The sequence below is a fragment of the Triticum aestivum genome, chromosome 7A, assembly GCF_018294505.1.
Source record: "Triticum aestivum cultivar Chinese Spring chromosome 7A, IWGSC CS RefSeq v2.1, whole genome shotgun sequence".
In the NCBI taxonomy this organism is placed as follows: domain Eukaryota; kingdom Viridiplantae; phylum Streptophyta; class Magnoliopsida; order Poales; family Poaceae; genus Triticum; species Triticum aestivum.
Genome location: NC_057812.1, coordinates 465,351,963 through 465,372,569, shown reverse-complemented (window position 1 = coordinate 465,372,569; position 20,607 = coordinate 465,351,963).

Below are 20,607 nucleotides of genomic sequence, written 5' to 3'. Positions count from 1 at the left end.
CCCTCCTCACGCGCGCGTCCGAGAGCTGTCCCGGACCCGAACCGGGCAGTCGTCACCGTTGGGTCCGGAACATCCCCAAACATCTACAAAACGTCTCCGTTTTGTTAATTGGAATTCTTAGTCTATTTTTCTCGACCGCCCGATTACGATTGGACGGAACGAATACCCCCCTAACCTAATCCAATAATCTATATAAGTGGGCAACCCTAACTTCTAGGGAGATGTCCCATCGATCCCTCTCGGCCGCCGCCACCTTCCAATCCACCTCGTTTTCCCCATCGCTCCAATCAGGATACTCCCCTACCTTCCCAATCCACCCATTGATCCACCACCCACCGTAAGTCTCTGCCCGAACCCCAGGCACAGACATCCAATGTCGCCTCCAGCCACATGCCCACATCCAGCCGCTCATCCAGAGCAAGCAGCAGCCCCACCGTCCTTAGGCGAGGACCTCCCGTCGCCGGCGACCACCTATAGCAGGACCCTGCGCCCCTGCCTCTTCCTTCCTCGTCCTTCTCTCCTCCCTCTCCCACCTGCTCTCTCTGTCGTGCAACAGGGAGCCCCGAGGAGTTTTGTGCCGGCCATCCTCGTCCTCCGCGCCTACATCAGCTCGAGGGTAGGATCCCCTTGATCCCGTGCTCTTTGTTGACCGCAGCTCCGGATGAGATCGACCTCACCTTTCCTGTACCTCAGCGCGCCCAGATCTGCCACCGCCGCATCAGGCGCTCAAGCCCCACCGTGCCGCACCTCTGCTTCGTCCAAGAAGAGACGAGACATCCACGCCCCGCTTCTTCCTAGGTCGCTGGGAGACCATGGCCTCCACCCGCGCTCCTCTGCACCTAGGCGAACCGCACTCGGCCTCCTTCTGCCGTGCCAAGACCGCTTCCCCGTCGTCCCCTTCTGCTTCGTCATCGCACTCGAGGAGCACGACCCCAGCGCCAAGTCCCGCTCGCTGGAGCTCGTTGACTCCGCCGTTCCCGCGCGGAACCCTCCTTGCAAAGTCCCTCACCGCACCACCTCCCTGCTTCGCTCCTGCGCGAGCAGAGGACGAGGCGCCCGCTCGCCCGCGCTTCGTGTTGACCGTAGCCGTCGCCCCTGCTTCACGAACGAGGCCCACCCCTCGTTGACTTGGTCCAGCGCCAGTGTGGCCAGCCTCCAAGTCCTAGCGCCGCGCCAAGTCCAGCTCCCCGCTGGCCTGCTGCTTCACCGACTGGGCCTCAGCCCATGGGTGAGCTCCCCACAGCCCTCTGCTCTATTGTGGCCCAGCCAGTTTTGGCCCGTATCATATTTTTCCTAGATTTGCGAATTTAGCTATTTATCCAGAGTTTGCAGTTTTACAGAAAAACCCTCAACATCATGCATATAATAATTCCAGAACCATGCATCCTATTAAAATGTTTTCAACATGTAAAGTGCTTAGAATTTCATCTAATTTCATAATATGCAACTTTCATCCATGTTTAAAATGTTTAAAATGCTGTTTGTTTAAATAACTTGCTAAAATGCTTTATTTCATAACTAATTAACCGTAGCTCCGAATTAAATAATCTTTATATGTAAATGGGGTAGAAAAATGCCTAGATTTACTTGGTGCACTCATCTTGCATGTTTAACAACTCTAAAATTGTGTTTAGGGAAGAGCAGTACCATAACCAAAATATGCACATGAGGAGTTTTCAGACTTGTTGTTTTGTTGTTCCCGGCCTCATTTAAACTTGACTAGATAGGTAGTTTTCATTTGCTTCACCCTCTTGCCATGCTAACAACATTTAATCTTGTTGGGTACATAAACGAGAGAGAACTAAATAAGTCATGTGGTGTTTTCTTCAATATGCAACTCCATTGCATAATGAGCTCCACTTAATTTGTAGGATTGTTTGTGCACTTTGCCATGCCATGCCCTCTTTAAACCAGACATGCATCATACTTGGTTGTGCATCATGCCATGTTTATGTGGTGGTTGTTTACTAGGTTGTTTGCTCTTTTCCGGTGTTGCTTCTTCGGGGTGGTTCCGGTAACGTTGTGTTTGTGAGGATCCGTTGGCTATGTCCGTTTGTCTTCTTCATGGACTCGTTCTTCTTCCTTGCGGGATCTCAGGCAAGATGACCATACCCTCGAAATCACTTCTATCTTTGCTTGCTAGTTGCTCGCTCTTTTGCTATGCCGATGCTGTGATACCTACCACTTGCTTATCATGCCACCCATATTGTTGAACCAAGCCTATAACCACCTTGTCCTAGCAAACCGTTGTTTGGCTATGTTACCGCTTTGCTCAGCCCCTCTTATAGCGTTGTTAGTTGCAGGTGAAGATTGAAGTTTGTTCCTTGTTGGAACATGGAGATGTTGTTCCTTGTTGGAACATGTTTACTTGTTGGGATATCATAATATCTTTTATTTAATTAATGCATCTATATTCTTGGTAAAGGGTGGAAGGCTCGGCCTTATGCCTGGTGTTTTGTTCCACTCTTGCTGCCCTAGTTTCCGTCATATCGGTGTTATGTTCCCGGATTTTGCGTTCCTTACGCGGTTGGGTTATAATGGGAACCCCTTGACAGTTAGCCTTGAATAAAACTCCTCCAGCAAGGCCCAACCTTGGTTTTACCATTCGCCACCTATCCTTTTTCCCTTGGGAGTCGCCCATCCCGAGGGTCATCTTTATTTTAACCCCCCCGGGCCAGTGCTTGTCTAAGTGTTCGTCCGAACTAGAGTCCTTTGCAGCGCCACCTCGGGGAAACTTGAGGGCTGGTTTTAGTTGTACGGAGAAATCATCCGGTGTTGCCTTGAGAACGAGATATGTGCAACTCCTATCAGGATGTCGGTGCATCGGGCGGTCTTGCTGGTCTTGTTTTACCTGTCGAAATGTCTTGTAACCGGGATTCCGAGCCTGATTGGGTCTTCCCGCTAGAAGGAATATCCTTCGTTGACCGTGAGAGCTTGTGATGGGCTAAGTTGGGACACCCCGGCAGGGATTTGAACTTTCGAAAGCCGGCCCGCGGTTATGGGCAGATGGGAATTTGTTAATGTCCGGTTGTAGAAAACCTGAAGTTGACCTTAATTAAAATACATCAATCGCGTGTGTAACCGTGATGGTTTCTTTCCAGCGGTGTCCGGGAAGTGAACACGGTGTTGGAGTTATGCTTGACGTAAGTAGATTTGGATCACTTCTTGATCATACTTTCTCGAAACGTGCTTTGCCTTCTCTTCTCGCTCTCATTTGCGTATGTTAGCCTCCATATATGCTAGTCGCTTGCTGCAGCTCCACCTCATACCTTTTACCCTTCCTATAAGCATAAATAGTCTTGATCGCGAGGGTGTGAAATTGCCGAGTCCCCGTGACTCACAGATACTTGCAAAACCATCTTGCAGGTGCCGATGAGTCCGTGCAGATGACACAACCAAGCTCAAGGAGGAGCTCGATGAAGATCTTGTCCTTTGTGTTGTTTCGTTCTAGTTGATCAGTAGTGGAGCCCAGTTGGGGTCGATCGGGGGACCTTGTCGCTTTTGGGGTTCTTCTTTTATTTTGGTTCCGTAGTCGGACCTTGATTGTATTTGGATATTGTAATGCTTTATTCATGTAATTGTGTAAAGTGGCGATTGTAAGCCAACTATGTATCTTTTCCCTTATTGTATTACATGGGTTGTTTGCGAAGATTACCTCACTTGCAACATTGCTTTCAATGCGGTTATGCCTCTAAGCCGTGCTTCGACACGTGGGAGATATAGCCGCATTGAGGGCGTTACAAGTTGGTATCAGAGCCTTCCCCGACCTTAGGAGCCCCCATTGCTTGATCGAATTAGCTGACGTTGTTGAGTCTAGAAAAATGTTTTGAGTCATTTAGGAATTATATATCGGAGAGTTTAGGAATTCTTTTTACTCCCCATTCCCTTCATCGCTCTGGTGTGGCATCCTGACGTAGAGTTTTGACTCTTCTCTTCTCAAATTTCACTAAAAAAAATTTTTAGGATCACGCGTGTATCTTGGAATCCTTCCGATGGTTTTGTGACGAGAACATTGTTCTTGGTGCCTCCTGTCATTTAGGGGTTGTGGCAGTGTCCCGGGGAGTTGAGCTCCGAGGTGTTGTCGTCACAATTTTATCGTTGCAGTTCTGGAATACCTGAGTTTAGTTTCGCCGACATCGAAAATCTCTTTTATGCAGTTGTTGGTGAGATAACCTCGACGCCACCCAGTACTGGGGCAGGAGTTCGGGAGTATTGCCATAACTCGTATAACAGATGCTTTTCGAAGGTTGAGGTAGACGATTTCCGAAGGTTTCTTGGTTATGTGTTGAAGGATGGATACAACTGGATGTAGGATTTGCTAGTTTTGGGTGAGATATTATGCTTCCCATGTATCCCCAACACGTGATTGCATAACCGGAAAAGTTCGGGAGTTTATAAGTGGGAATTCAAGTAGATCTTAGGATGTCTTTCCGATAGATGTATGATATGAAATTGGGGTTCGACGTCTAGTGGTCCGCCTATTCACGGTTGGTTTTATAGTGGTCTCATTGTGTCTTAAAGAGTCCTTGGCTATGCCGTCTCGGGGACGCTTCGTATGTCATGTGCACTGCCTTGTACATGATGGTGTTGTACGATCGAGCCCATGTAGGCCCCACCACGAAAACTTTGGACGAAATCTCTATCATATGTTTGTTCCGACTTATTCTGCAAGCCAATCCTTTGTTTTGTTTTGAGTTGTGGTATTCAAGTTGCTTCGAAGTCGAATGTTGATTCCATTCCTTGTCTAAGTGGTGTTCTCATATTCCGATGTGAACACTAATCCTTCATGATACTCGAGATTGCCATGTCAATCCTTTTCAACCGGCGTGTCTCTCTTTAAGTGGATCTGATCTTTTTCAACATCCGCAAGTTCAATTCTAAGTTTTTTCTCAACGGTGTTTGTTTCATCCATCCCAAGTTGTCTTTATTGTCCCGCCCTCCCACCCTTGTTTCGTCAAGGACTCGAATTTTCTTAGTCAAGTATCCATCTTATTGGTTATGAAGTCTCTCCATTCTTCTCCATCAATATTCTTATCCGGTGATTCTCATGAAGATTCTAACGGAGATTCAAGTTCATCATTCTTCATTCTTTTTCTTCTCCGGTGGATTCAATTCAAGTTTTCTGTGTTGGTCACATCCTTTCCTTGTTTTAAATGTCTTCTCTTGCCGGCGTACCTCTCAATCATTCCCCGTTTGCTATTCAATTGTTCCGGAGTGCTAAAGATATCTCAGAAGATTCGTGTTTTCCACTCTACATTCATTCAAGATCTTTCAAGGTTGTTATCTCATTCAAGTCATTTAATTCAACCGGTGCAATCTCTCTTTTAAATCTTTTCAACGATGTTCTTTTGAGTGGGCCCTAACCCACAGGTCTTTTCCCAGGATCTTACCCGACTCTTCTAATTTTATCGGAGCTATCCTAAATTCATTTCAAATTTGACGTAAGAATGATTCATCATCTGTCATATGTTTTTCTCCAAGATCTTTCAAATTCTTTTCATCTTTGGCTCAACCTCTCCTCTTGTCTTCATTCCAGAGTGTCTAAATAATTCATGGTGGTGCTTCTCGTCGTCATTCTCGGATTTTGAAGACCGAAGAAGAGTTTCTCTTTAATCTTGCTCCATTATCTTCAAGATTCATGGTGCTAGCCTTACGCCGTCCTCTCATAATTGTTTTCGTTCGTGATAATTCTTTTCACCCATCCGGAGCAATTCAGGAGTCTTTTCAGTTTGATTCTTCGGAGCCCATCATCTCATAATTATTCATTCCAGCTTTCAGCTCTCGTTCTCCAAATCATATCGGTGCATCATTCAAGTATTCTCTTATCAGCTCGTGATCTCTTTGTTCTCATGTATCTAAATTCTCTCAAGCATCTTCGTTCAATTACTAAATTCTTCCTGGTGTCTTCCTTATCTTTTCTTTGTTCATTTTTAATTCTTACGATGGTTCGCTCAAGATTCTTCTTCCTTCATTTATCATATCAATTTATTCGTTGTTTCAATTCTTACGGTCGTTCGTTGAAGATCTTCCCAAGTTTGTGCTATATCTATCTTAATCCTTTCTACGAGAATAAGTAGTATGCCAAAATCCATTGCTTGTCATCAATTTGAATTGGTGAAGGATAAGCATAATGTAATTCTTATTATTGTTTCATCCAAGTGATTTAATTCTTTATTTCGGAGGTTCATCAAAATTCTTGATTTCAGTTGTTTCATCTTTTCTTTTCCCGGAGTTCCTAGCTCTCGCAATTACATCACCACGGGTATTCATTTAAATCATTGCAAGGCTTCAACCTTATTCTTTTCATCCTCCATTTCGATTGATCATTTCTTTTATTTCCGGAGTTCTCATGAAGGTTCTACATGATGGTTCATCAAGGATTTATATTCCTTCTCGAAGTGTTCATCGAGATTCTTTTCTAAGGAGCTCAAGCATTTTTCATCTTGCATCCGGAGTGCAATTCTTTCTTCCGTATCATTGGAGGTGGTATTATGTCATTCTTAATAATTTGAATTCATGTTTCATGATTCACATGTTGTCATGAATGAGATATTTTAAATCCATCAATCTCATCATTGGAGTTATCTTGGGTTATATTTCACCTAAAGCCTTCTCTAAGGTTTGTTGCTATTATGGTGCTTATAAATGACCCAAGTTCTTCTTTTATCCTCCCGGTGATATAGCTTTCTCGTCTCCTTGTTCTTATTAATCCAATTCTTTTCCCGTGAGTGGCAGGTTGTCACCTCATATATTTGAGATATGTTCCATAAGACGATATCAAGTTTATTCTTTTCGTTGTTGGTTTTCCTACAACTCCATTCTAGCATTTGTTGTAAGAGTTCTCCCTCAAGATCTTGTTTCCCTTCGTTCATTCCATTCCATTCTTAATTTTGTTCCGGAGGCTTTGTGATGTTGCTCTCTTCAACCCATCTTTTCTCGTTTCATCAAAGATCATGTTCTTTTCATGCCTATCCATTTAACCGGAGTGTTGTGCCCTTTTTCTCAAGTTCTTTTCGCCTTATCAAGTCTTACATCTCTTTTAACCGGAGTGCCATACGAATTTGTTCTTCCTTGTTCCTCTTCCCTACCGAAGTGCTTTCAACTTTGTTCTACTTCGTTGCATTTTTACTTTCAAGTTGTTCAACTTCTCAAGGTTCTTTGGTTTCACTCGTTTGTCAAAGAAGCAACTTAGTTTTACCTCTTCTCTTTTCTCTTCTGTTTTCCCTCCGGTGCCATTCTAGATCTCGGGACGAGATCCTCTCATAGTGGTGGAGTGTTGTGACGCCCCGAGACCGATGTGCCAAGTGTATTTGAGTTATTTGCTGTTGTTGCCAGGTCATTTTCTTGCGTGTTGCATTTCATCATGTCATCATGTGCATCGCATCATCATGTTTTCAAAACTTGCATCCGTCCGGGTTCCCCAGTTCTCTCTGTTGTCCGTTCCGAGTCCAGACACACTTGCACGCGCCCGCGGCATGTCCGTAATAGTATTTTATAAGTGCCCAGAAAATGTTCTCGGAATGGGATGAGAGTTGACGTGTGGTCTTATTATAGTGTAGATAGACCGCCTGTCAAGTTTCATCGCATTTGGAGTTTGTTTGACGCCCCAACGATTAACTATAGCGGCAGTATAGCCGGTCTCTTCGTCGGACGTTTTCGGTCTCCAGAAACAGTCGCCGGGTCTCTCTCTTCTCTTCTCTCAGCCCAAGGCCTTCTACACAGTCCACTACCTACCGCCAGGCCTTGCCTAAGCTCTCTGTCAGCCCGCAGCCCTCCTCGCGCGCGCGTCCGAGAGCTGTCCCGGACCCGAACCGGGCAATCGTCACCGTTGGGTCCGGAACATCCCCAAACATCTACAAAACGTCTCCGTTTTCTTAATTGGACTTCTTATTCTATTTTTCTCGACCGCCCGGTTACGATCGGACGGTCCGAATACCCCCCTAACCTAATCCAATAATCTATATAAGTGGGCAACCCTAACTTCTAGGGAGATGTCCCATCGATCCCTCTCGGCCGCCGCCACCTTCCAATCCACCTTGTTTTCCCCATCACTCCAATTACGATACTCCCCTGCCTTCCTGATCCACCCATCGATGCACCACCCACCGTACCTCTCTGCCCGAACCCCAGGCACAGGCATCCAACGTCGCCTCCAGCCACATGCCCACATCCAGCCGCTCACCCAGAGCAAGCAGCAGCCCCGCCGTCCTCAGGCGAGGACCTCCCGTCGCCGGCGACCACCTATAGCAGGACCCTGCTCCCCTGCCTCTTCCTTCCTCGTCCTTCTCTCCTCCCTCTCTCACCTGCTCTCTCTGTCATGCAACAGGGAGCCCCGAGAAGTTTTGCGCTGGCCCTCCTCGTCCTCCGTGCCTACATCAGCTAGAGGGAAGGATCCCCTTGATCCCGTGCTCTTCGTTGACCGCAGCTCCGGATCAAATCGACCTCACCTTTCCTGTACCTCCGCGCGCCCGGATCTGCCACCGCCGCATCAGGCACTCAAGCCCCGCCGTGCCGCACCTCTGCTTCGTCCAAGAAGAGACGAGACATCCATGCCCCGCTTCTTCCTAGGTCGCTGGGAGACCATGGCCTCCACCTGTGCTCCTCTGCACCCAGGCGAACCACGCTCGGCCTCCTTCTGGCGCGCCAAGACCGCTTCCCCGTCATCCCCTTCTGCTTCGTCATCGCACGCGAGGAGCACGACCCCAGCGCCAAGTCCCGCTCGCCGGAGCTCGTTGACTCCGCCGTTCCCGCGCGGAACCCTCCTCGCCAAGTCCCTCACCGTGCCACCTCCCTTCTTCGCTCCTGCGCGAGCAGAGGACGAGGCGCCCGCTCGCCCATGCTTTGCGTTGACCGCAGCCGTCGCCCCTGCTTCACGAACGAGGCCCGCCCCTCATTGACTTGGTCCAGCGCCAGCGTGGCCGGCCTCCAAGTCCCAGCGCCGCACCAAGTCCAGCTCCCCGCTGGCCTGCTGCTTCACCGACTGGGCGTCAGCCCATGGGTGAGCTCCCCACAGCCCTCTGCTCTGTTGTGGCCCAGCCAGTTTTGGCCCGTATCCTGTTTTTTCCCAGATCTGCGAATTTAGCTATTTATCCAGAGTTTGCAGTTTTACAGAAAAACCCTCAACATCATGCATATAATAATTCCAGAACCATGCATCCTATTAAAATGTTTTCAACATGTAAAGTGCTTAGAATTTCATCTAGTTTCATAATATGCAACTTTCATCCATGTTTAAAATGTTTAAAATGTTGTTTGTTTAAATAACTTGCTAAAATGCTTTATTTCATAACTAAATAACCGTAGCTCCGAATTAAATAATCTTTATATGTAAATGGGGTAGAAAAATGCCTAGATTTACTTGGTGCACTCATCTTGCATGTTTAACAACTCTAAAATTGTGTTTAGGGCAGAGCAGTACCATAACCAAAATATGCACATGAGGAGTTTTTGGACTTGTTGTTTTGTTGTTCCCGGCCTCATTTAAACTTGATTAGATAGGTAGTTTTCATTTGCTTCACCCTCTTGCCATGCTAACAACATTTAATCTTGTTGGGTACATAAACGAGAGAGAACTAAATAAGTCATGTGGTGTTTTCTTCAATATGCAACTCCGTTGCATAATGATCTCCACTTAATTTGTAGGATTGTTTGTGCACTTGGCCATGCCATGCCCTCTTCAAACCGGACATGCATCATACTTGGTTGTGCATCATGCCATGTTTATGTGGTGGTTGTTTACTAGGTTGTTTGCTCTTTTCCGGTGTTGCTTCTTTGGGTTGGTTCCGGTAACGTTGCGTTTGTGAGGATCCGTTGGCTACGTCCGTTTGTCTTCTTCATGGACTCGTTGTTCTTCCTTGCGGGGTCTCAGGCAAGATGACCATACCCTCGAAATCACTTCTATCTTTGCTTGCTAGTTGCTCGCTCTTTTGCTATGCCGATGCTGCGATACCTACCACTTGCTTATCATGCCACCCATATTGTTGAACCAAGCCTCTAACCCACCTTGTCCTAGAAAACCGTTGTTTGGCTATGTTACTGCTTTGCTCAGCCCCTCTTATAGCGTTGTTAGTTGCAGGTGAAGATTGAAGTTTGTTCCTTGTTGGAACATGGAGATGTTGTTCCTTGTTGGAACATGTTTACTTGTTGGGATATCACAATATCTTTTATTTAATTAATGCATCTATATACTTGGTAAAGGGTGGAAGGCTCGGCCTTATGCCTGGTGTTTTGTTCCACTCTTGCCACCCTAGTTTCCGTCATATCGGTGTTATGTTCCCGGATTTTGCGTTCCTTACGCGGTTGGGTTATAACGGGAACCCCTTGACAGTTCGTCTTGAATAAAACTCCTCCAGCAAGGCCCAACCTTGGTTTTACCATTCGCCACCTAGCCTTTTTCCCTTGGGAGTCGCCCATCCCGAGGGTCATCTTTATTTTAACCCCCCCGGGCCAGTGCTTGTATAAGTGTTGGTCCGAACTAGAGTCCGTTGCAGCGCCACCTCGGGGAAACTTGAGGGATGGTTTTAGTTGTACGGAGCGCTCATCCGGTGTTGCCCTGAGAACGAGATATGTGCAGCTCCTATCAGGATGTCGGCGCATCGGGCGGTCTTGCTGGTCTTGTTTTACCTGTCGAAATGTCTTGTAACCGGGATTCCGAGCCTGATCGGGTCTTCCCGCTAGAAGGAATATCCTTCATTGACCATGAGAGCTTGTGATGGGCTAAGTTGGGACACCCCTGCAGGGATTTGAACTTTCGAAAGCCGTGCCCGCGGTTATGGGCAGATGGGATTTTGTTAATGTCCGGTTGTAGAAAACCTGAAGTTGACCTTAATTAAAATACATCAACCACGTGTTTAACCGTGATGGTCTCTTTCCGGCGGTGTGCGGGAAGTGAACACGGTGTTGGAGTTATGCTTGACGTAAGTAGATTTGGATCACTTCTTGATCATACTTTCTCGAAACGTGCTTTGCCTTCTCTTCTCGCTCTCATTTGCGTATGTTAGCCTCCATATATGCTAGTCGCTTGCTGCAGCTCCACCTCATACCTTTTACCCTTCCTATAAGCTTAAATAGTCTTGATCGCGAGGGGGTGAAATTGCTGAGTCCCCGTGACTCACAGATACTTCCAAAACCAGCTTGCAGGTGCCGATGAGTCCGTGCAGATGACGCAACCAAGCTCAAGGAGGAGCTCGATGAAGATCTTGTCCTTTGTGTTGTTTCGTTCTAGTTGATCAGTAGTGGAGCCCAGTTGGGGTCGATCGGGGGACCTTGTCGCTTTTGGGGTTCTTCTTTTATTTTGGTTCCGTAGTCGGACCTTGATTGTATTTGGATGTTGTAATGCTTTATTCATGTAATTGTGTGAAGTGGCGATTGTAAGCCAACTATGTATCTTTTCCCTTATTGTATTACATGGGTTGTTTGCGAAGATTACCTCACTTGCGACATTGCTTTCAATGCGGTTATGCCTCTAAGTCGTGCTTCGACACGTGGGAGATATAGCCGCATTGAGGGCGTTACACGATCGGAAGCGAGCAGTCACGTAATCGCTGCCCAAAAACCTATCTCCCCTCACCCCGTACAGGAACCAGAAGGGCGTGGTTTCGGAGACCTGCTCTCCCGTCGACCGTGTATGCGGCGGACGGGATGGAGTCACCGGCGGCAGCAGCAGCAAGGGAATGATGGTGGGCGTGTGCATGGAGCAGATGTGATCTGTTCGTGGCGGCTAGGGTTAGGAGACACCGCACACTTATATAGACGCAGCCGCGTGGAGAGACGTGGGCTCGACCCACGTCCGAGTCCGTGACAGCCCACGATCCGATGTATCAGATCGTGGCCCAGCTGTCAGAGAACTCTCCGTTAGTGACTGGCAAAAATAAGTGCGTAGGTGTGAGCTCGGCTCGGCTCAATCCCGCAACCCGCGGCGCGTCGTGACGAGGCGTGGCATGGCGAGGCGGGCGGCGGAGGAGGAGTGCGCGAGGGCCTCTTCTCTTCTCAAGCTCCAATATCATGTAGAAGAGAAACCCTTATATACCACTCTAACTCTCCTTCCACTAGCGGGGTGGGACTAAACTTTCCACTACACCTAGTGCCATATAACCCACATGGGCCCTTAGAGATTTTTTAGAAATTGCTATATGGGCCTAGAGCCCATCTCAAATTTCAGCAATCCCCCACCAAATCTCGAGGGCCCATTGTGTGCTCTGTTCCAATTGCTGTTTCGATATACCAGTGTGTCAGTGAAGACCTGTTAAGGTTGAACTTCACCTAGAGCAAGTAGCTACACTCCTTCACAACTGAACAATGGACTATGCCTTGAATTGTCAGTTTGGCATAAAGAAGTTTCACTACATGTCTTACTAGTACTAGGCTGCCGAAGGCTGGCCCCTCGGGTGGAGCATATAAGTCACACTCCTGGCCTATTCATGAGCTTACTAGAGATCACCCCAATCTCATAGACTATGACCAACAGTCGGGCTCACATAGGTGTGTTCCTCCAAAGATCGCTCTGTAGGATAGCATCTTGCTTACATAAGCTTTGGAACACATTAAGACAATAGTCATCCTATCATACAATATCAAGAGTATTGCATCTCCAACGGAGTGGGTTAGTATAGTTACTCTCCTCAGTTCACCTCTGGCTTGTTTTCCCAGGTCCTAATTCACAGGATCTCCGATCACATAGGTTGGGTTACTACCATGGAAACTCATGTGGGTCTCATACCCATCTCCCTCGATGCATTATCTATCACAACACGTGATAGCCCTTTCGTAAAGGGATCTGCCAGATTCTTAGCCGTATGGACATAGTCCAACGCTATCACTCCGGAGTTTCTTAATTTTCTGACAGCTTTTAATCTCATTCTTATGTGTTTGGTGGAGTTCATGTTGTCCTTTGAACTCTTCACCTTGGTGATGACAGTCTGATTGTCACAGTTCATAAGGATAGCTGGAACCGGTTTATCAACCAATGGCAAGTCCATCAAAAGATCTCGAAGCCATCTCGCTTCAACACCAGATGTGTCTAATGCTGTTAATTCTGCTTCCATTGTCGATCTCGTTAAGATCGTTTGCTTGCAAGACTTCTAGGAAACAGTGCCACCTCCAAGAGTAAACATATACCCAGTTGTGGCCTTCATCTCATCAGCATCAGAGGTCCAATTCGCATCACTATACCCTTCAAGTACCAACGGGTATCCGGTATAGTGAAGTTCATAGTTCATAGTACCTTTCAAATAGCGCATAACTCTCTCAACAGCATGCCAATGTACATCACCCGGTTTGGAAACAAACCGGCTCAGTTTGCTCACAGCAAACGCGATGTCAGGCCTCGTTGCCCTCGCTAGGGACATCAGTGAACCAATGATTTGAGAGTATCTCAATTGATCTTTAGCCATGCCTTTGGACTTTTGAATCGACACGCTAGGATCATATGGTGTTTGAGATGGCGTGCAGTCCGAATATCCAAAACGACTCAACACCTTCTCAACATAGTGGGATTGCAGAAGTGTAATTCCACCCTCATTATCTCTTAGTAGCTTGATGTTCAAGATAAGATCAGCCACACCAAGGTCTTTCATCTCAAAGTTCTGAGATAGAAATGATTTGACCTCCTCAATGACTTTGAGGTTTGTTCCGAATATCAGTATGTCATCAACATACAAGCACAGTATAACTCCTTCGCCCCCACCATGGCGATAGTATACACATTTGTCAGCCTCATTAACAACGAAACCAACAGATGTCAGAGTTGTATTAAACTTATCATGCCATTGCTTAGGTGCTTGTTTCAGGCCATATAAAGATTTTATCAACCACACACCTTTCTTTCCTGACCATCTATCACAAAGCCATCAGGCTGTTGCATGTAGATTTCCTCCTTTAGCTCTCCATTTAGAAAAGCCGTCTTAACATCCATCTGATGGACGAGAAGACCGTGCGAGGCCGCCAACGAGAGTAATACTCGAATGGTGGTCAGTCTACCCACAGGTGAATAAGTATCGAAGAAATCTTCCTCTTCTTGCTGGTCATAGCCCTTGGCCACAAGCCTAGCCTTGTACTTTTCAATAGTACCATCGGGCCTAAGCTTCTTTTTGAACACCCACTTACACCCCAGTGGTTTGCAACCATAGGGACGATCAGTGATCTCCCATGTCTCGTTAGCCATGATGGAATCCATCTCGCTACGGACCGCATCCTTCCAGTAGTCAGCTTCTGGAGAGGCATACGCTTCTGAAATAGAAGTGGGAGTATCATCCACGAGGTACACGAAGAAATCATCACCAAAGGTCTTTGCAGTCCATTGTCTCTTGCCCCTACCAAGGGTTTCCTCGTCATCCTCCTCAGGATTTTCATAATGTGTTTGTTCATAATATTCCATAGGGATGGCAGGTTCAGGAGTCTCCTCAGATTCCTGTCTAGAAGTGCTTTGCATATCTCTCATAGGAAAAATATCCTCGAAGAATGTAGCATCCTTAGACTCTATAATTGTACCGACCTTCTGGTCAGGTACCTCAGATTTCACTACTAGAAATCTATAGCCAACGCTATTCTTAGTGTAACCCAAATTAACGCAGTCCACAGTCTTTGGTCCAAGCTTACGCTTTTTGGGGATCAGCACATTGACTTTCGCCAAACAGCCCCAAGTACGCAAGTACGAGAGTGTTTTCCTTCTCTTTGCCCATTTCTCATAGGGAGTGATCTCATTATCCTTTGTCGGAACTTAATTTAGGACATGACTGTTGGAAATATGCCCTAGAGGCAATAATAAAAGGATTATTATTATATTTCCTTGTTCGTGATAATTGTCTTTTATTTATGCTATAATTGTGTTATCCGGAAATCGTAATACATGTGTGAATAATAGACACCAACATGTCCCTGGTAAGCCTCTAGTTGACTAGCTCGTTGATCAACAGATAGTCATGGTTTCCTGACTATGGACATTAGATGTCATTGATAACGAGATCACATCATTAGGAGAATGATGTGATGGACAAGACCCAATCCTAAACATAGCATAAGATCGTATAGTTCGTTTGCTAGAGTTTTTCCAATGTCAAGTATCTTTTCCTTAGACCATGAGATCATGTAACTCCCGGATACCGTAGGAGTGCTTTGGGTGTACCAAACGTCACAACGTAACTGGGTGACTATAAAGGTATACTACGGGTATCTCCAAAAGTGTCTGTTGGGTTGACACGGATCAAGACTGGGATTTGTCACTCCGTATGACGGAGAGGTATCACTGGGCCCACTCGGTAATACATCGTCATTATGAGCTCAAAGTGACCAAGTGTCTGGTCACGGGATCATGCATTACGGTACAAGTAAAGTGACTTGCCGGTAACGAGATTGAACGAGGTATTGGGATACCGACGATCGAATCTCGGGCAAGTAACATACCGATTGACAAAGGGAATTGTATACGGGATTGATTGAATCCTCGACATCGTGGTTCATCCGATGAGATCATCGAGGAGCATGTCGGAGCCAACATGGGTATCCAGATCCCGCTGTTGGTTATTGGCCGGAGAGTCGTCTCGGTCATGTCTACGTGTCTCCCGAACCCGTAGGGTCTACACACTTAAGGTTCGGTGACGCTAGGGTTGTAGGGATATGTATATGCAGTAACCCGAATGTTGTTCGGAGTCCCGGATGAGATCCCGGACGTCATGAGGAGTTCCGGAATGGTCCGGAGGTAAAGAATTATATATAGGAAGTGCTATTTCGGCCGTCGGGACAAGTTTCGGGGTCACCGGTATTGTACCGGGACCACCGGAAGGGTCCCGGGGGTCCACCGGGTGGGGCCACCTGCCCCGGGGGGCACATGGGCTGTAGGGGTGTGCGCCTTGGCCTATATGGGGCAAGAGCACCAGCCCCAAGAGGCCCATGCGCCAAGAGATCAAGAAAGGAAGAGTCCTAAAGGGGGAAGGCACCTCCTAGGTGCCTTGGGGAGGAGGGATTCCTCCCTTGGCCGGCGCCCCCTAGGAGATTGCATCTCCTAGGGCCGGCCCCCCCCTAGGCTCCCTATATATAGTGGGGGAAGGAGGGCCTCTCAGACCACGCCTTTGGTGCCTCCCTCTCCCTCTCCAACACATCCTCCTCCTCCATAGAGCTTGGCGAAGCCCTGCCGGAGTACTGCAGCTCCATCACCACCACGCCGTCGTGCTGCTGCTGGAGCCATCTTCCTCAACCTCTTCTCCCCCTTGCTGGATCAAGAAGGAGGAAACGTTATGCTGACCGTACGTGTGTTGAACGCGGAGGTGCCGTCCGTTCGGCGCTAGGATCTCCGGTGATTTGGATCACGTCGAGTACGCCTTCCTCATCCCCGTTCTTTGAATGCTTCCGCGCATGATCTACAAAGGTATGTAGATGCAATCCGATCACTCGTTGCTAGATGAACTCCTAGATGGATCCTGGTGAAACCGTAGGAAAATTTTTGTTTTCTGCAACGTTCCCCAACAGTGGCATCATGAGCTAGGTCTAGACGTAGTTCTCTTTGCACGAGTAGAACACAATTTGTTGTGGGCGTAGATGTTGTCAACTTTCTTGCCGCTACTAGTCTTATCTTGCTTCAGCGGTATTGTGGGATGAAGCGGCCCGGACCAACCATACATGTACGCTTACGTGAGACCGGTTCCACCAACTAACATGCACAGGTTGCATAAGGTGGCTGGCGGGTGTCTGTCTCTCCCACTTTAGTTGGAGCGGATTCAATGAAAAGGGTCCTTATGAAGGGTAAATAGAAGTTGACAAATCACGTTGTAGTTTTCACATAGGTAAGAAAACGTTCTTGCTAGAACCCTATTGCAGCCACGTAAAACTTGCAACAACAATTAGAGGACGTCTAACTTGTTTTTGCAGCAAGTGTTTTGTGATGTGATATGGCCAAAGTTGTGATGAATGATGAATGATATATATGTGATGTATGAGATGTTCATGCTATTGTAATAGGAATCACGCCTTGCATGTCGATGAGTACGACAACCGGCAGGAGCCATAGGAGTTGTCTTTATTTTTTGTATGACCTGCGTGTCATTGAGAAACGCCATGTAAATTACTTTACTTTATTGCTAAACGCATTAGCCGTAGTAGTAGAAGTAATAGTTGGCGAGCAACTTCATGGAGACACGATGATGGAGATCATGGTGTCATGCCGGTGACAAGATGATCATGGAGCCCCAAGATGGAGATCAAAGGAGCTATGTGATATTGGCCATATCATGTCACTTTTATTATTTGATTGCATGTGATGTTTATCATGTTTCTGCATCTTGTTTACTTAGAACGACGGTAGTAAATAAGATGATCCCTCATAATAATTTCAAGAAAGTGTTCCCCCTAACTGTGCACCATTGCGACAGTTCGTTGTTTCGAAGCACCACGTGATGATCGGGTGTTAGATTCCAACGTTCACATACAACGGGTGTAAGACAGATTTACACATGCAAACACTTAGGATGACTTGACGAGCCTAACATATACAGACATGGCCTCGGAACACAGAAGACTGAAAGGTCGAGCATGAGTCGTATAGAAGATACGATCAACATGAAGATGTTCACCGATGTTGACTAGTCCGTCTCACGTGATGATCGGACACGGCCTAGTTAACTCGGATCATGTTATACTTAGATTACTGGAGGGATGTCTATCTAAGTGGGAGTTCATTAAATAATTTGATTAGATGAACTTAATTATCATGAACTTAGTCTAAAATATTTACAATATGTCTTGTAGATCAAATGGCCAACATAGTCCTCAACTTCAACGCGTTCCTAGAGAAAACCAAGCTGAAAGACGATGGCAACAACTACACGGACTAGGTCCGGAACCTGAGGATCATCCTCATAGCTGCCAAGAAAGATTATGTCCTACAAGCACCGCTAGGTGACGCACCCGTCCCACAGAACCAAGACGTTATGAACGCTTGGCAGACACGTGCTGATGATTACTCCCTCGTTCAGTGCGGCATGCTTTACAGCTTAGAACCGGGGCTCCAAAAATGTTTTGAGAGACATGGAGCATATGAGATGTTCGAAGAGCTGAAAATGGTTTTCCAAGCTCATGCCCGGGTCGAGAGATATGAAGTCTCCGACAAGTTCTTCAGCTGTAAGATGGAGGAAAATAGTTCTGTCAGTGAGCACATACTCACAATGTCTGGGTTACATAACCGACTGACTCAGCTGGGAGTTAATCTCCCGGATGACGCGGTCATTGACAGAATCCTCCAGTCGCTTCCACCAAGCTACAAGAGCTTTGTGATGAACTTCAATATGCAGGGGATGGAAAAGACCATTCCTGAGGTATTTGCAATGCTGAAATCAGCAGAGGTAGAAGTCAAAAAGGAACATCAAGTGTTGATGGTGAATAAAACCACTAAGTTCAAGAAAGGCAAGGGTAAGAAGAACTTCAAGAAGGACGGCAAGGGAGTTGCCGCGCCCGGTAAGCAAGCTGCCGGGAAGAAGCCAAAGAATGGACCCAGGCCTGAGACTGAGTGCTTTTATTGCAAGGGAAGTGGTCACTGGAAGCGGAACTGCCCCAAATACTTAGCGGACAAGAAGGCCGGCAAAACGAAAGGTATATGTGATATACATGTAATTGATGTGTACCTTACCAGTATTCGTCGTAGCTCCTGGGTATTTGATACCAGTGCGGTTGCTCACATTTGTAACTCAAAACAGGAGCTGCGGAATAAGCGGAGACTGGCGAAGGACGAGGTGACGATGCGCGTCGGGAATGGTTCCAAGGTCAATGTGATCGCCGTCGGCACGCTACCTCTACATTTACCTTCGGGATTAGTTTTAAACCTTAATAATTGTTATTTAGTGCCAGCTTTGAGCATGAACATTGTACCAGGATCTCGTTTAATTCGAGATGGCTACTCATTTAAATCCGAGAATAATGGTTGTTCTATTTATATGAGAGATATGTTTTATGGTCATGCTCCGATGGTGAATGGTTTATTCTTAATGAATCTCGAGCGTAATGCTACACATATTCATAGTGTTAGTACCAAAAGATGTAAGATTGATAATGATAGTCCCACATACTTGTGGCACTGCCGCCTTGGTCACATAGGTGTCAAACGCATGAAGAAGATCCATGCTGATGGACTTTTAGAGTCTCTTGATTATGAATCATTTGGCACGTGCGAACCATGCCTCATGGGTAAAATAACCAAGACTCCGTTCTCAGGAACAATGGAGCGAGCAACCAACTTATTGGAAATCATACATACTGATGTGTGCGGTCCAATGAGTGTTGAGGCTCGCGGTGGCTATCGTTATGTTCTCACCCTCACGGATGACTTGAGTAGATATGGGTATGTATACTTAATGAAACACAAGTCTGAGACCTTTGAAAAGTTCAAAGAATTTCAGAGTGAGGTTGAAAATCAACGTGACAGGAAAATCAAGTTCCTGCGATCAGATCATGGAGGAGAATACTTGAGTCACGAGTTTGGCACACACTTAAGAAAATGTGGAATAGTTTCACAACTCACGCCACCTGGAACACCTCAGCGTAATGGTGTGTCCGAACATCGTAATCGCACTCTATTAGATATGGTGCGATCTATGATGTCTCTTACCGATTTACCGCTATCTTTTTGGGGCTATGCTTTAGAGACTGCCGCATTCACTTTAAATAGGGCTCCATCGAAATCCGTTGAGACGACACCGTATGAATTATGGTTTGGAAAGAAACCTAAGCTGTCGTTTCTAAAAGTTTGGGGATGCGATGCTTATGTCAAGAAACTTCAACCTGAAAAGCTCGAACCCAAGTCGGAAAAATGCGTCTTCATAGGATACCCTAAACAAACTATTGGGTATACCTTCTACCTCAGATCCGAAGGCAAGATCTTTGTTTCCAAGAATGGATCCTTTCTGGAGAAAGAGTTTCTCTCGAAAGAAGTAAGTGGGAGGAAAGTAGAACTTGATGAAGTATTACCTCTTGAACCAGAAAATGGCGCAACTCAAGAAAATGTTCCTGAGGTGCCTGCACCGACTAGAGAGGAAGTTAATGATGATGATCATGAAACTTTAGATCAAGTTGCTACTGAAATTCGAAGGTCCACAAGGACACGTTCCGCACCAGATTGGTACGGCAACCCTGTCTTGGAAATCATGTTGTTAGACAACGGTGAACCTTCGAACTATGAAGAAGCGATGGCGGGCCCGGATTCCGACAAATGGCTAGAAGCCATGAAATCCGAGATAGGATCCATGTATGAAAACGAAGTATGGACTTTGACTGACTTACCTGTTGAGCGGCGAGCCATAGAAAATAAATGGATCTTTAAGAAGAAGACGGACGCGGATGGTAATGTGACCATCTATAAAGCTCGGCTTGTCGCTAAGGGTTATCGACAAGTTCAAGGGGTTGACTACGATGAGACTTTCTCATCGGTAGCGAAGCTAAAGTCCGTCCGAATCATGTTAGCGATTGCCGCATTCTACGATTATGAGATATGGCAAATGGACGTCAAAACGACATTCCTTAATGGTTTCCTTAAGGAAGAATTGTATATGATGCAGCTGGAAGGTTTTGTCGATCCTAAGAATGCTAACAAGGTGTGCAAGCTCCAACGCTCGATTTATGGGCTGGTGC